Below are 13466 nucleotides of genomic sequence, written 5' to 3' on the forward strand. Positions count from 1 at the left end.
CTTATTAGGGTATCTTAACTGCCTGGGGATGGAGCCCATGTCTCTTATGTCTCCTGTGTTGGCAGGTGGGTTCTGTAATAACTAGCACCATCCATGTGCTCGTGATTCCTGCTTAACCACCAGTCTGCCATCTAGTGGTCGTTTAGGGAAAAAAAAACTAGGCCAGGGTTGGTGGTCCAAGTCAGTTTAAGCTCAGAGTGACCAATGGAAGAAGGCAATGGCACCCCACTCCAGTACTCTCTTGCCTGAAAAGTCCCATGGACAGAGGAGCCTGGCAGGCTGCAGTCCTTGAGGTCCCTGAGTCAGACACAACTGAGTGACTTCATTTTCATTTCTCACATTGGAGAAGGAAATGGCAACCCCCTCCAGTCTTGCCTGGAGGATCCCAGGGACTGGGGACCCTGGTGGGTTGCTGTCTATGGGGTCACACAGTCGGACATGACTGAAGCAACTTAGCAATAGAGTGACCATAAACCCCAGGCTGCTTCAGGTCTCTAGCTTGTGTAGTTTTTGGTTCTTGAGTGACCCAACTAACGTAGTTTGGAGTTCGAAAGAATGTTTCTGCATTAAGTAACAAGTTTTATTTTCGGGTTAGTGGGTATAGCCAGGAGGCTGTCATTGGTAAAACAGTTGGAAGTTTAGTAAGAAAAGAATTCAGTGAAGACAGTAGTGCATATCACATTGGCTATTTTGTGACTTAGGTGTTAATGGTTCGACATTGCTCCAGGAAGTTTTGAGCCAGCAGTGAAAGTTTTCACCAGTTCATGAAGGTGACCTGGGTTTGGTGCAAACCCTATGGGGCAGTTTTGGATTTTTGGTTTTGGTTTTTTTTTTAGTTTTGTCTGTAATCTTGGTGAGAAAATTGGAGATGAAATGTGACAGTGAAGCACAAGACCTAGCCCAATCAAAGGTTATCAGTGGTAGCTATTACTACAAGTTGAACAAAATACATGTTTTCAATGAGACAAATAAAATGCACTATTTCCATTACACAGATGGAGGAAATGATGCATTGCAGGGCTTGTATAATAGGGTTTGGCAGAAGCTAGGGATTACCTCGGAGAAGACAATGGCAACCCAATCCAGTACTTTTGCCTGGAAAATCCCATGGACGGGGGAGCCTGGTAGGCTGTGGTCCATGGGGTCGCTAAGAGTCGGACACGACTGAGCGACTTCACTTTGACTTTTCACTTTAATGTATAAGCTAAGGAAATGGCAACCCACTCCAGTGTTCTTGCCTGGAGAACCCCAGGGACTTGGGAGCCTGGTGGGTTGCCGTCTATGGGGTCGCACAGAGTCGGCCACGACTGAAGCGACTTGGCAGTAGCAGCAGCAGGGATTACCTATTTGCTAGTTATACTGATGTCTGTATTTAGTCTGAAAAGAATGCATATGAGGACTCTTATGAGGTTGAGTAAACTTGAATTACACTGGGTGAAGAGAGCCAGTCAGGCATGTAAGTATTGGGTAGACTTTATTCTAGAACTCTGGTCTTGCATACCAGTGTATCGGCACTGGCTCATCTTAGTGTAGAGCTGGGCTTCACGTTTACTGAGAAAAAAAAATTTTTTTTTTTTTTAAAGCAAGGGAGTTTGTAATCTGAGAAAAATTGGAGTTACGTACCCAGGTGGCACTAGTGGTAATCTGCCTGCCAGTGCAGGAGATGGAGAGATGCAGGTTTGATCTCTGGGTCAGGAAGGTCTGGATGAAGGCATGGCAACCCACTCCAGTATTCTTGCCTGGAGAATCTGACAGGCTACAGTCTGTAGGGTTGCAAAAGTCAGATAGCACTGAATAGATTTGGCATGATTTTGGTTCCAGTGTTCATCAGATACCTAACAAGTTCCCTGTTAGGTGTTTCCCCCCTCACCCCAGTCTTTGGTGTTCAAACTGGGAGACTTACCTTTTGTAGGAAGTTGAAGTAATTTGAGGCTTTGAGAAACCCAATGACGGAAGTCAATTTTTGTCTTTCGCTTTGTGTTAGTGTTTTTTAATTTCTTGCTGTGGGCTAAGCCCTGACAGCAGTAGATGCAAAAGCTGGTAAAGGTGTGTTCCAGCCTTATAAACGTCTAGAGTAGTAGCAGAGACTGCCATGCACAAGATGAAGACAGTTACAAGGTGGCATCCTTATTGTGGGAAGACACTAGCAATGTGTATAAATTAGGTTGTTTATTACAGTTTAGGAAAAGATGTGGAGAAAGCAGCCATAAGAACAGCATTTTTTCCATTCAGTTTAGATGAAGCTAAGTGGTTTCCATTTAATCTTACTTTATTTGATTATCTTTTAACAACCGTAGAACGACTGTTGGGTCATCTGGCTGTGCACGCTTTGGATGACCAAAGCACCTTTACTTCTGTGTGGATTATTGTAATGTGGTTATAAAGAGTCATGCCTCTGGATGCCTGCCTTTTAAATTTTGCACAAGGTGCCATTGACTTGGGAAGAGAGCAAAAAGTTCAGGGTCCCTCAGTCTCCGTGTCCACTTTTAAGAGTTACACGCTCTTAGCAGCTGGACTTACTAACACTTAACAATGTTATGGTTGTGTTTAGAAATGTATTTTTTTTTTTTTAGAAATTATTTTTATTACTCTAGTTGAGTAACGTTAATTGTACTTATAAACTACTAAAAAATAATTTTTGTCTTTAAAAGCCAGAGCCATACATTTACTCCTAAAAATACTATTGCAGTCTTTGTGTACTTAAAATGTACTATAAAGAAAATGATGCCTGCAAACAATGCTTTGCTCCAACAATACTGGGTATTTGATTGAACAGTATTGTTGTACAATATACCTTCATAGAACAAATCGTGTTTTCAGTTCTATTATGATGGAATGGAATTGGTGAGGGAGAGGGAGTCCTGGCATGCTGCAGTCCACGGGGTTGCAGAGTCAGACACGACTAGGCAACTGAACAACAACCAGGTGGAATGGAGTGATTGGTGGGACAGACTGGAAAGGTTGAGGGTTTTCCTTTCAGTAGTCTATGTATGGCTGTAAGGACATCTTTATCCACTAGATGGCAGTAAGCAATTTAGAAAATGACAGCTGAGGGAGGCTGCTGGAACATTTTCACTTAGGTTTGTGCTTTTTGTTTGTTTCACAATTTGCCTAACTGGAAGCACAGTAAATGCTGAGGAAGGAAGTCAGCCTCAAATGTTCACATTCACGTTCCAGGCAAAGCATTCCCAGCTGAGTAAGTTGAACAGGTGCCCTGATGGGATGTATGGGTTTAAGTAGAGATTTTAGGGTAACTTGAGACAAGTAGGTCAGATACAGAGCTTTGAAATGTGCAGGGATGAAGGGAAAAAAGGGAAGTCTCCGTGGGAAGAGAAAATAGTCTTTCCTGATCCTTTCATGGTCCATTTTCCCAAGTTTAAAGTGTTAATGTTATTTCCCTCATCACCCTTGACTCTGACTCCTTAGACTCTCAGTACCTGTATGAAATGTTTGAATTCCTCACTAAACTCAAGCTCATGAATGAATGTAAGAATATCCACACACTCCCGTATGATATCTGGCACATTATATTAGCATGTAATAGCAAATAAGGGGTGGGGCAGGTACCCAAGAGGTGAGTGGTAGAAGATGTTCTCTTTGGGCTTTACGATGGTTTGGTCATGGCTCTTGGAGTGGTGACAGGCTGGCTGGGTTCAGACTCCCTACAGATCTTTGCTACAGTTGCTTATTGCAGAGCTGGGGAGCCAAATTAGGGCTGCATGAGGTTAGGAAACAAGCCTGGAAGAGCTCTAGCCAAAGGAGACTTGGCAGTAACAGTTGTCGATCTTTGTCCTAAGGAAGGGACCGCTTGCTCTCTTTAGATTGCTTCTGAGATCTGGGTGATATGGGGAGTGAATGTGCTGAGCAGTATGAGGACAGTCAGGGCTTGCCAGGAAGACTGAGGCCTGTCCTAATAAGCTGAGCTATAGTTCATAGGATGTAGCTAACCCAAGGGCCCTAAGGAAAAGACTGTGGATCTTCTTGACCTTGGATTAGACACAAAACAACAAGCAACAAAAGAAAACAGATATGTTGGACTTCATAAAAATAAAAAATGTGCTTAAAGTGACACCATCAATGAAATGAAGAAAGGCAACCCAGAGAATTGGGGAAAATACTTGTGTATGTGCTCAGTTGCTTCCGTCATATCTAACTGTGACCTATGGGCCATAGCCCCAGGCTCCTCTGTCCATGGGATTCTCTAGGCAAGAATACTGGAGTGGGTTGCCATGCCCTCCTCCAGGGGATCTTCCCAACCCAGGAATTGAACCCATATCTTTGGCGTCTCCTGCTTTACAGGCAGGTTTTATTGTACCTAATAAAGTACTATCTAAAATGTACTAGAAGACTTGTAAACTCAAAAGAGAAAAACCAGTGTTTACAAGGGACAACTGATCTAAATGGGTATGTCTCCAAAGAAGATACACAAATAGCTAATAAGCACAGGGAAAGATGCTCAGTATCATCAGCGATCAGAGAAATGGAAATCAAAACCTCAGTGAGAAGTTTGTATTTACTAGGATGTCTGGACACGAACAGTTGGCAAGGATGTACAGGAACTGGAACCCTCGTACACTGTCTGATATGAATGTAAAATGCGGCAACCCATTTGGAAAACAGTCTGGCAGTTCCTCAAAAGTTAGGATCAGTTATATGACCCAGGCATTCTACCAGTTATGTACCCAAGAGAAATTAAAATATACATCCACACAAGCACTTAAACACACACAGTATTACAATACCTCAAAAAAGACCATAACCCTAATGTCCATCAACTAATGAATGGATAAATAAAACAGTATGTCCACACAATGGAATATTACTCAGCTATAAGAAGGAATGAAGTATTGATACATGCTCTAACGTAGATGATCCTTGATTATATGAAATGTCCAGAATAGGCAAATCTTTTGAGATAGAAAGTAGAAATAGGTGGTTTCATAACGCTGGGGGGAAGGACAGTTGGGGAGAGATGCAGAGTTATTGCAGACAGATACGGGGTTTTGTTTTGGGATGATATCATCATAATTAGTTGTGGCAATAGTTGTATAATTCTGTGAATATGTTAAAATACTGAATTGCACACTTTAGAGAAATTAATGAATTGTGCGTTACAAGTAGTATTTCAGCAAAGTACTTACAAATTTGGGAGGGGTGGAAAAGAAGTTGCAGAGCTGGCTTCCACAAAGTGAGGGGAGAGAGGGAGGAAGGGAGAGAGGATGTATGTGAATATGAGAGTTTTACTCTCAAGGAACCAAGTAATGTTGACTGTGCATTGGTTTTCCTTTTTACTCCCAGCTTTACTGACATAATTGTCATATAATACTGTGTCACTTTAAGGGGTACAACGTGTTGGTTTGATACTCATACTGTGAATTGATTACCACAGTAAGGTTAGTTAGCACCTCCATCACTTTACATAATTGCCATTTCCTTTTTGTTTATGTCGAGAACATTTAAGATTTACTCTCGTGAATGGACGTGTGGACATGGGTTGGGGGGAAAGGTAGAGTAAGACGAATTGAGAGAGTAGCACTGATGTATATACACTCAGTTCAGTCCCTCAGTCGTGCCCGACTCTGTGCAACCCCACGGACTGCAGCACGCCAGGCCTCTGTGTCCATGGAGAACTGCCGGCGTCTACTCAAACTCATGTCCATTGAGTCAGTGATGCCATCCAGCCATCTCATCTTCTGTCATCCCCTTCTCCTGCCTTCAATCTTTCTCAGCATGAGGGTCTTTTCCAATGAGTCAGTTCTTCGCATCAGGTGGCCAAAGTATTGGAGTTTCAGCTTCAGCATCAGTCCTTCCAATGAATATTCAGGACTGATCTCCTTTAGGATGGACTGGTTGGATCTTCTTGCAGTCCAAGGGACTCTCAAGAATCTTTTCCAACACCACAGTTCAGAAATATCAATTCTTCAACGCTCAGCTTTCTTTACAGTCTAAGTTTCACATTCATACATGACTACTGGAAAAACCATAGCTTTGACTAGATGTACCTTTGTTGGCAAACTAATGTCTCTGCTTTTTAATGTGCTGTCTAGGTTGGTCATAGCTTTTCTTCCAAAGAGCAAGCATCTTTTATTTTTTTTTTTAAGCATCTTTTAATTTCATGGCTGCAGTCACTGTCTGCAGTGATTTTGGAGCCCCCAAAAATAAAGTCTGTCACTGTTTCCATTGTTTCCCCATCTATTTGCCATGAATCAGATGCCATGATCTTAGTTTTCTGAATGTTTGAGTTTTAAGCCAACTTTTTCACTCTCTCACTTTCATCAAGAGGCTTGTTAGTTCTTTGCTTTCTGCCATAAGGGTAATGTCATCTGCATATCTGAGGTTATTGATACTTCTCCTGGCAATCTTGATGCCAGCTTGTGCTTCTTCCAGCCCAGCGTTTCTCATGATGTACTCTGCATATAAGTTAAATAAGCAAGGTGACAATATACAGCCTTGACGTACTCCTTTCCCAATTTGGAACCAATTGGAACCAATTTCCCAATTTGGAACTGTTCCGTGTTCAGTTCTAACTGTTGCTTCCTGACCTGCGTACAGGTTACTCAAGAGGCAGGTCAGCTGGTCTGGTATTCCCGTCTCTTGAAGAATTTTCCACAGTTTGTTGTGATCCGCACAGTCAAAGGCTTTGGCGTAGTCAGTAAAGCAGAAGTAGGTGTCTTTCTGGAATTCTCTTGCTTTTTTGATGATCCAACGGATGCTGGCAATTTAATCTCTGGTTCCTCTGCTTTTCCTAAATCTGGCTTGAACATCTGGAAGTTCATGGTTCATGTACTGTTGAAGCCTGGTTTGGAGAATTTTGAGCATTACTTTGCTAGCGTGTGAGATGAGTGCAATTGTGTGTTAGCTTGAGCATTCTTTGGCATTGCCTTTGGGATTGGAATGTACGTATATTACCATGTGTAGAATGGAAAGCTTCTGTATAGCACAGGGAGCTCAGTCCGGCGCTCTGCAGTGACCTAGCGGGGAGGCTCCAGAGGGAGGGGACGTAGGTATATATAGAGCTGATTCACTTCATTATAACTAATGTTATAACAGTACCGTGTAAACTATACAGTATACAGTACTGTATAAACTATATGTACTATATAAACTAACAGTACTGTAAAGCAGTTATACTCCAATTTAAAAAAAAATTTACTCTCAGCAATTTCTAAGTATTCAGTACATATATTGTTAAATAAAATCATGGGACTGTACATTAGATCCTCGAACTTACTTATCTTGTGACTGAAAGTTTAGACCCTTTCGCCATACTCTCCCATTTCCCCAATGCCCTGTGCTGTTTTATTTTTTGGGCCACACTATGCGGCATGCAGGATCTTGGTTCCCTGACCAGGGGTCAAACCCACGCCCCCTGCAGCAGAAGTGCAGAATCTTGACTGCTGGACCTGGACCACCAGGGAAGTCCTGTGCTATTGTTTTCTAACGCCTACACTTCCCTTGGAGACATTGTGGCCTCTCAAACCAAGCAGATACAGATTCCAAACCCAGGAGTTGACACAGGTTGGTGGGCTGAAAGAAAGCAAGCTGCAGGCAAGTAACCACTTGAGAGACACTGAAAATATTCACCAGAAATCTTGTTGATCTAGTGTTTCTTATGTGTCTGTCCGGGACCTGCTCTGCCATTTACTGGGTTTGTGACCTTAGGCAAATTATTCTGAAACTGAGTATCTTTACCTATGAAATAGGAATTATAGTCATCAACCATTAGGCTTGTTATGAGGATTAAATGAGCCAGTGTATGTAGAGTGTTTAGTTCTGTGCCTGACTCATAGAGTAAGTGTTAGAAGAACTAGTATTATTAACTATTAGTTAGATAATATTAACATTTCCTAAGGCTGCCATAACAAAGTACCAAAAACTTAGGGGACGTCCCTGGTGGTCCAGTAGTTACCACTTCACCTTCTAATGCAGGGTGCGTGGTGATATGATCCCTGGTCGGAGGCTAAGATCCCGCATGCCTCATGGCCAAAAAACAAAAACATAAAACAGAAGCAATATTGTAACAAATTAAATAAAGACTTTGAAACTGATCCACATCAAAAATCTGTAACTCTCCCTTTGGCACACCGCTGAAGATCCTGGTGTCACCATTGGCCACTGCCCCGCCCAGTGTTACCGGTATTTTAAGAGCAAGCCGTACCCAAAGTCTTACTTCCGCCAAGGTGTCCCTGATGCTGAGATGTGCATCTTGGACGTGGTGCGGAAGAAGGCAAAACTGGATGAGTTCCCCCTCTGTGGCCACATGGGATTAGATGAGTATGAGCAGCTCTTTTCTGAAGCCCTGGAGGCTTCCCGTATTTGTGCCAACAAGTACAAAAAGTGGTGAGAAGCTGTGGCAAAGGTGGCTTTCACGTCCAAGTGCAGCTCCACCATTCCACATCATCCTCAACAAGGTGTTGTCCTATACTGGCGCTGACAGGCTCCAGACAGGTGTATGTGGTGCCTCTGGAAAGCCCCAGGGCACAGTGGTCAGGGTCCACATTGGCCAAGTCACGATGTCCATCTGCACCAAGCTACAGAACAAGAAGCATGTGATTGAGGCCCTCTGCAGGGCCAAGTTCAAGTTCGCTGGATGCCAGAAGATCCCCAGAAGTGGGGATCTTCAAAGTTTTATGCGGATAAATTTGAAAACGTGGTGGCAGAAGAGTGGTTCTTCCCCTATGGCTGGGGGTTAAAAACATCCCCAGTCGTGGTTCTCTGGACAAATGGCAGGCCCTGTACTCATGAGAGCCTTGAGCTGTCCCCTCCTTACTCATGCATGCCTAGCAATAAATCCTATTTCCCTGCCCCCCAAAACCCCTACAAAGTACAAAAACTTAAACAACAGAAATGGATTGTCACAGTTCTGGAGGCTAGCAGTCAGAAATCAAGGTTTGGCAGTGCCGTGCTCTGGGAGGGAGTGGTCCGGCTCCTCCCTTCTGGCTTTTGATGGCTGCCTGCATCCTTGGGCTTAAAGATGCATCATTCCAGTCACGTGACTGTCTTCTCCCTGTATGTCTTCACATCTTTTTCCCTCTGTGCATGTCTGTTTCTGTGTCCAAATCCCTTTTTTTTTTTAAAAAGAAGGACAACAGTCATACTGGGTTAGGACCCACCATTAGTGACCTCATTTTAACCAGTTACCTCTGTAATGACTATTTCCAAACGAGGTCACTTTCTGAGATGGGGATTAGGACTTCTTATTTTTTCAGTTGAGGTGAAGGGAGCACAGTTCACCCCATGACAATCACATCCCCGGTCATCACAGAAGAGGAATCCCCTCCCCAGCTTTTGTACAAGAGTAGAAAGTAAACCAGCTGAAATCTGAATACCTGTTCTTATGGGGGACCAACAAAAAGGCCTTTCTTTGCAGTCTCTTTCTCAGAAGCAGGCCCACCGCAGGCCACCAGCTGTGGCCAGTGTTCCCTTGTATCCTTTTACCAGCCCTTGGTCCCTCTGGATTTTCCAACAATGCCTAATTCTATTATTTCCAGTGATTTCCCCATGGGCAGCAGTTTATTTCTGTCATCAAATCTCTGATGAAATCTTTAGCCATGAAATATTTAGTCCAATCCCAACAAATCGTGTATAGTGTTAACATGTCACAAGCTGCCCGTGGCCTGCATTATGTGGTAATTTGGAAGCGAGAGGAGTGATAATACAGGGCCGGGCTTCTTTTGTGAGCTCGCATTAATGCTGGAGCTGGTGATGTCAATTGACAGCCCATCGATTTGGACTAATAGTGCTTGGAGGGGGCAGAATTGGGGCAAGGTAGGGGATAAAGGATATTGACGGTCAGTCGCCAGGATCCCGGCAGCTTTTAATCTATTATTGCCCTCTTTTAATGCAACTTCCGTGTCAACTGCATTTACTTCCACCAGCTCTGCCCGCTGTGCTGAACTGTGAAGCCGGTGGGATGCCACCCCCAGAGTGGTTCAAAGTTCCCCAGTATTGATTCTTTGATACTCTAGGGTGTGAATTATAATTATTTCATTAAGCTCTTTAATGGGTATCAACTATGAACCTTCGCCAGCCCAGGCTGGGGTGGCCAGGGCGAGGCCCGCATCATTAGTCTGTGTTCATCTCGTTGCCACCAATTGTCCTGCCCTCAACCCTATTTTTTTCCTGCTATTATCGCGTCTATGGTTTTAGTGGGAAGCAGGTCGATCTACTCTCAGAGAGGAGCTGGGAAGGGGAGTTGCTGATTTGGGGAGGCTGCAGGGGAGGCCACGGTTGAGCGGATTGCATTGTCGGCTATTCACACAGCGGAGCTAATCACTCATCAGACCTGCTCCTCCGGCTCTAGTCTGCCAGTGCGAGGAGGTGGTGCTCGCTATCTTGGGACAAAGCAGCCACTTGCTTGTGGCTTTGAGTCCTGTTGTAGCTCAGGAAAATTCCATACCCTCATGGAAGTCGTTCATCAACCTTCCCTTCTGCCCTCAGGCAACTTCACCTCTAGTAGAGATATCAACAAGTGAATAGTAGCAACAAGACACTAATGAACCTTGAAAACAGGCCAAGTACAAGAAGTTATGGCACTCCACAGGAGGGGCCTAGACTCAGGCTTGGGGGTCAGGGAAGGCTTCCTGGAGAGGTAAAAGCCCAAAGTGAACCCGAAGAATAAGTCAGAGGTAGCCACAGGAAAGAGGAAGGGCACGCTAGTCAGTGGAGCAGTATGTTGGAGAGGCCCAGGATGAGAGAGAGCAGGTCCGAGAAAGGTGAGGACCTCATGTAGTTGAGTAAGGCCATAGTTTGTATGAGGTGGGGACAGGTCCCTCTCTCACCCTGGTTCTTGTCTTCTACCTGCCTGTCATTGCTGATGAAGCTCATCAGGAGCTTGAGGAAGCTCAAATAGTCCCAGATGGTGTTTCTCACCATTTTATCAGATGCTTTCTTATTTCCACCATATTTATTTCTACCATACTTTAGGCCAAGAGTGATTTTTATTTCAGGCCCTTATTTGGTTTATGTAGTGGTTTTAAAACATGTCTGCAGTTTTTTTGGGGGGCACTTCTTTTATCAAGGTATGAAGTCTTAATTCCTCTCCTCATGAATGCAGCCTGGCTATCCTGACTTCTAATGGATAGAAGGTGGAGCAGGTAACTCTGAGTAACTTCTAAGTCTAGATTATTAAATTTCTGCTGCTTCCACCTGGTTCTCTGGACATTCACTGTAGACTCTTCAGCTGCCCTGTAGGAAGTCTGATCCTGAGTCCACCATGTGGAAAGACCACTATGAGAGAAGCTTGAGGAGCGCCAGGTGTTGCATGGTCCTAGTCTGGGCACCAGACATGTGAGCGAAGCGGCCTTGGAAATAACTCTAGCTCCAGCCATCAGCCACTGTATCTTCATTCAGAGAGCCCCTGAGTGAGAAATGGTCAGCTGAGCCCAGTCAACCATGTGCAAAATCAGTGATTGCTGTTGTTTTAAGCTACTGTTTTAGGGTGATCTGTTACGTGGTGATGGATAATTGGAACAGTTAAACTTGGTTAAGTTTGTGTTTAAGTCTGATTACTATAGCTCCACGGCAAGTCTCCAAATCAGGCAGTCTGAGTTCCCCAACTTTGTTCTTCTTTTTCAAGTTTGTTTTGACTCTTCTAGACCTTTTTATTTTCCAAGTATATTTTAAAAATCAACTCAATTCTTTAAAAAAAGTCTCCTTCTTATATTATAATTGATATTTTAATGTTGTTGTTGTTTAGCTGCTCAATGGTCTTCAACTCTTTGCAACCGCATGGACTGTAGCCTGCCAGGCTCCTCTGTCCACGGGGATTTCCAGGAAGACTGCTGGAGCGGTTTGTCATTTCCTTCTCCAGGGGATCTTGGTATTTTAATGACTAAAGTTTAAATTGGGTAAAGTTGATATCTAAATAATATTACTGAATACCAATCCATGAACATGGCGTGTCTTATCATTTATTTAGGTCTTCTTTAATTTCTGTCAGTAATGTTTTGTAGTTTAGAATGAAGAAATCTTTTGCCTTTTATTAAATTGATTTCCGTTTACATTTTTTAATGCTATTGTAAATAGAATAGTTTCAAATTGTCATTTTCCAATTAATTACTTCTACTTTGCAAGAATACAGTGGAACTCAAATGTTGACCACGTACTGTGTGATCTTGCTAAATTCACTTATTAATTCCAGTACTGGTTTTGCTGAGTTTCTTCAGCTTTTTTTTCCATAAGCAATCATGTTATCTGCAAGGAAAGATAATTTATTTCTTCCTTTTCCAGCATGAAAAGTTTACTTCTTTTTCTTTCCTTATTGCTTTGGTGGAGACCACCAATAAAATGTTGAATAGAATGGTGAGAGTGGACATCCTTTGCCTTGTTTCTGATCTTAGGAGGAAAGCACTTAATATTTCACCATTAAGTATGATACTAACCTTGAGGTGGTTTTTTTTTTTTTTAGTTTTATTTTCAGTTGGAGGGTAATTACTTTCCAGTGCTGTGATGGTTTCTGCCATATATCAACATGATTCAGCCATAGGTATACATATATCCCCTTTCTCTCTAGTCTCCCTCCCCATCCCACCCCTCTGGGTGGTCATGGAGCACCAGATTTGGGCTCCCTGTATCATACAGCAAATTCCCACTGGCTGTCTATTTTACATATGGTAATATGTTTGTTTCAATGTATTCTCTCAAGTCATTCCACCCTCTCCTTCACCCACCCATGTCCAAAAGCCTATCCTTTATGTCTGCATTGCCTTTGCTGCCCTGCAAATAAGATCATCTGTGCCATCTTTCTAGATTTCATATATATGGTGTTAATATATATATTTATCCTTCTCTTTCCAACTTACTTCACACTGTATAATAGGCTCTAGGTTCATTCACTTCATTAGAATTGACTCAAATGTGTTCCTTTTCATAGCTAACCAATATTCCATGTGTATATGTTCTACTACTTTTTTATTCATTCATCTGTCAATGGACATCTAACTTTGGGTTTTTCAAAGCTATTCTTTAATGAATTGAGCTTTGGTATCATGCTTGTATTAAGGATAAATTTGAGCATGGCAATCTTTCCTATGTGAAACTGCCAGCAGAGACCAAGATGGAGGAAGACTAATGCAAGAAGCACAGGTGCTCTCAATTTAAAGGAAATGACTGAAACTAAAAGCAGTAAGTGTTGCAAGATGTGGTTTTCAGAGATAGCTTGGGGAGAATGAGCACAGGTTGGGCCAAGAGAGAAGAAAGTCATCAAGATGGGACTTGTGGGCTTAGAATGACTTCCTTCTTCCTCTCCACCTGGTGATCTATTTATTTTTCAAAAGCTGAAATATTCCCTCTCCAGATTCTTCTGGGCAAAGTGGGTGACTCCCCCACTCAGTGCTCCCTAATCATTCCACACCTTCAGTCTAGTACTTTGCATATATTTTGGAGCTGTCTGTGTATCTGGCTGTCTCTTACCTCAGCAGTGAGATCCTCTGAGGTACGGACTATGGCTTCATTTTCACATCCTC

The 13466-nt window shown here is 43.0% G+C and overlaps 1 pseudogene; it reads left to right on the forward strand.

Moving 5' to 3' along the window:
- Positions 1–4400: 4400 nt before the first annotated feature.
- LOC110128320 (large ribosomal subunit protein uL16-like) lies at positions 4401–8816 on the forward strand (annotated as a pseudogene).
- Positions 8817–13466: the final 4650 nt, after the last annotated feature.

This window comes from Odocoileus virginianus, chromosome 10, assembly GCF_023699985.2.
Source record: "Odocoileus virginianus isolate 20LAN1187 ecotype Illinois chromosome 10, Ovbor_1.2, whole genome shotgun sequence".
Taxonomy (NCBI): domain Eukaryota; kingdom Metazoa; phylum Chordata; class Mammalia; order Artiodactyla; family Cervidae; genus Odocoileus; species Odocoileus virginianus.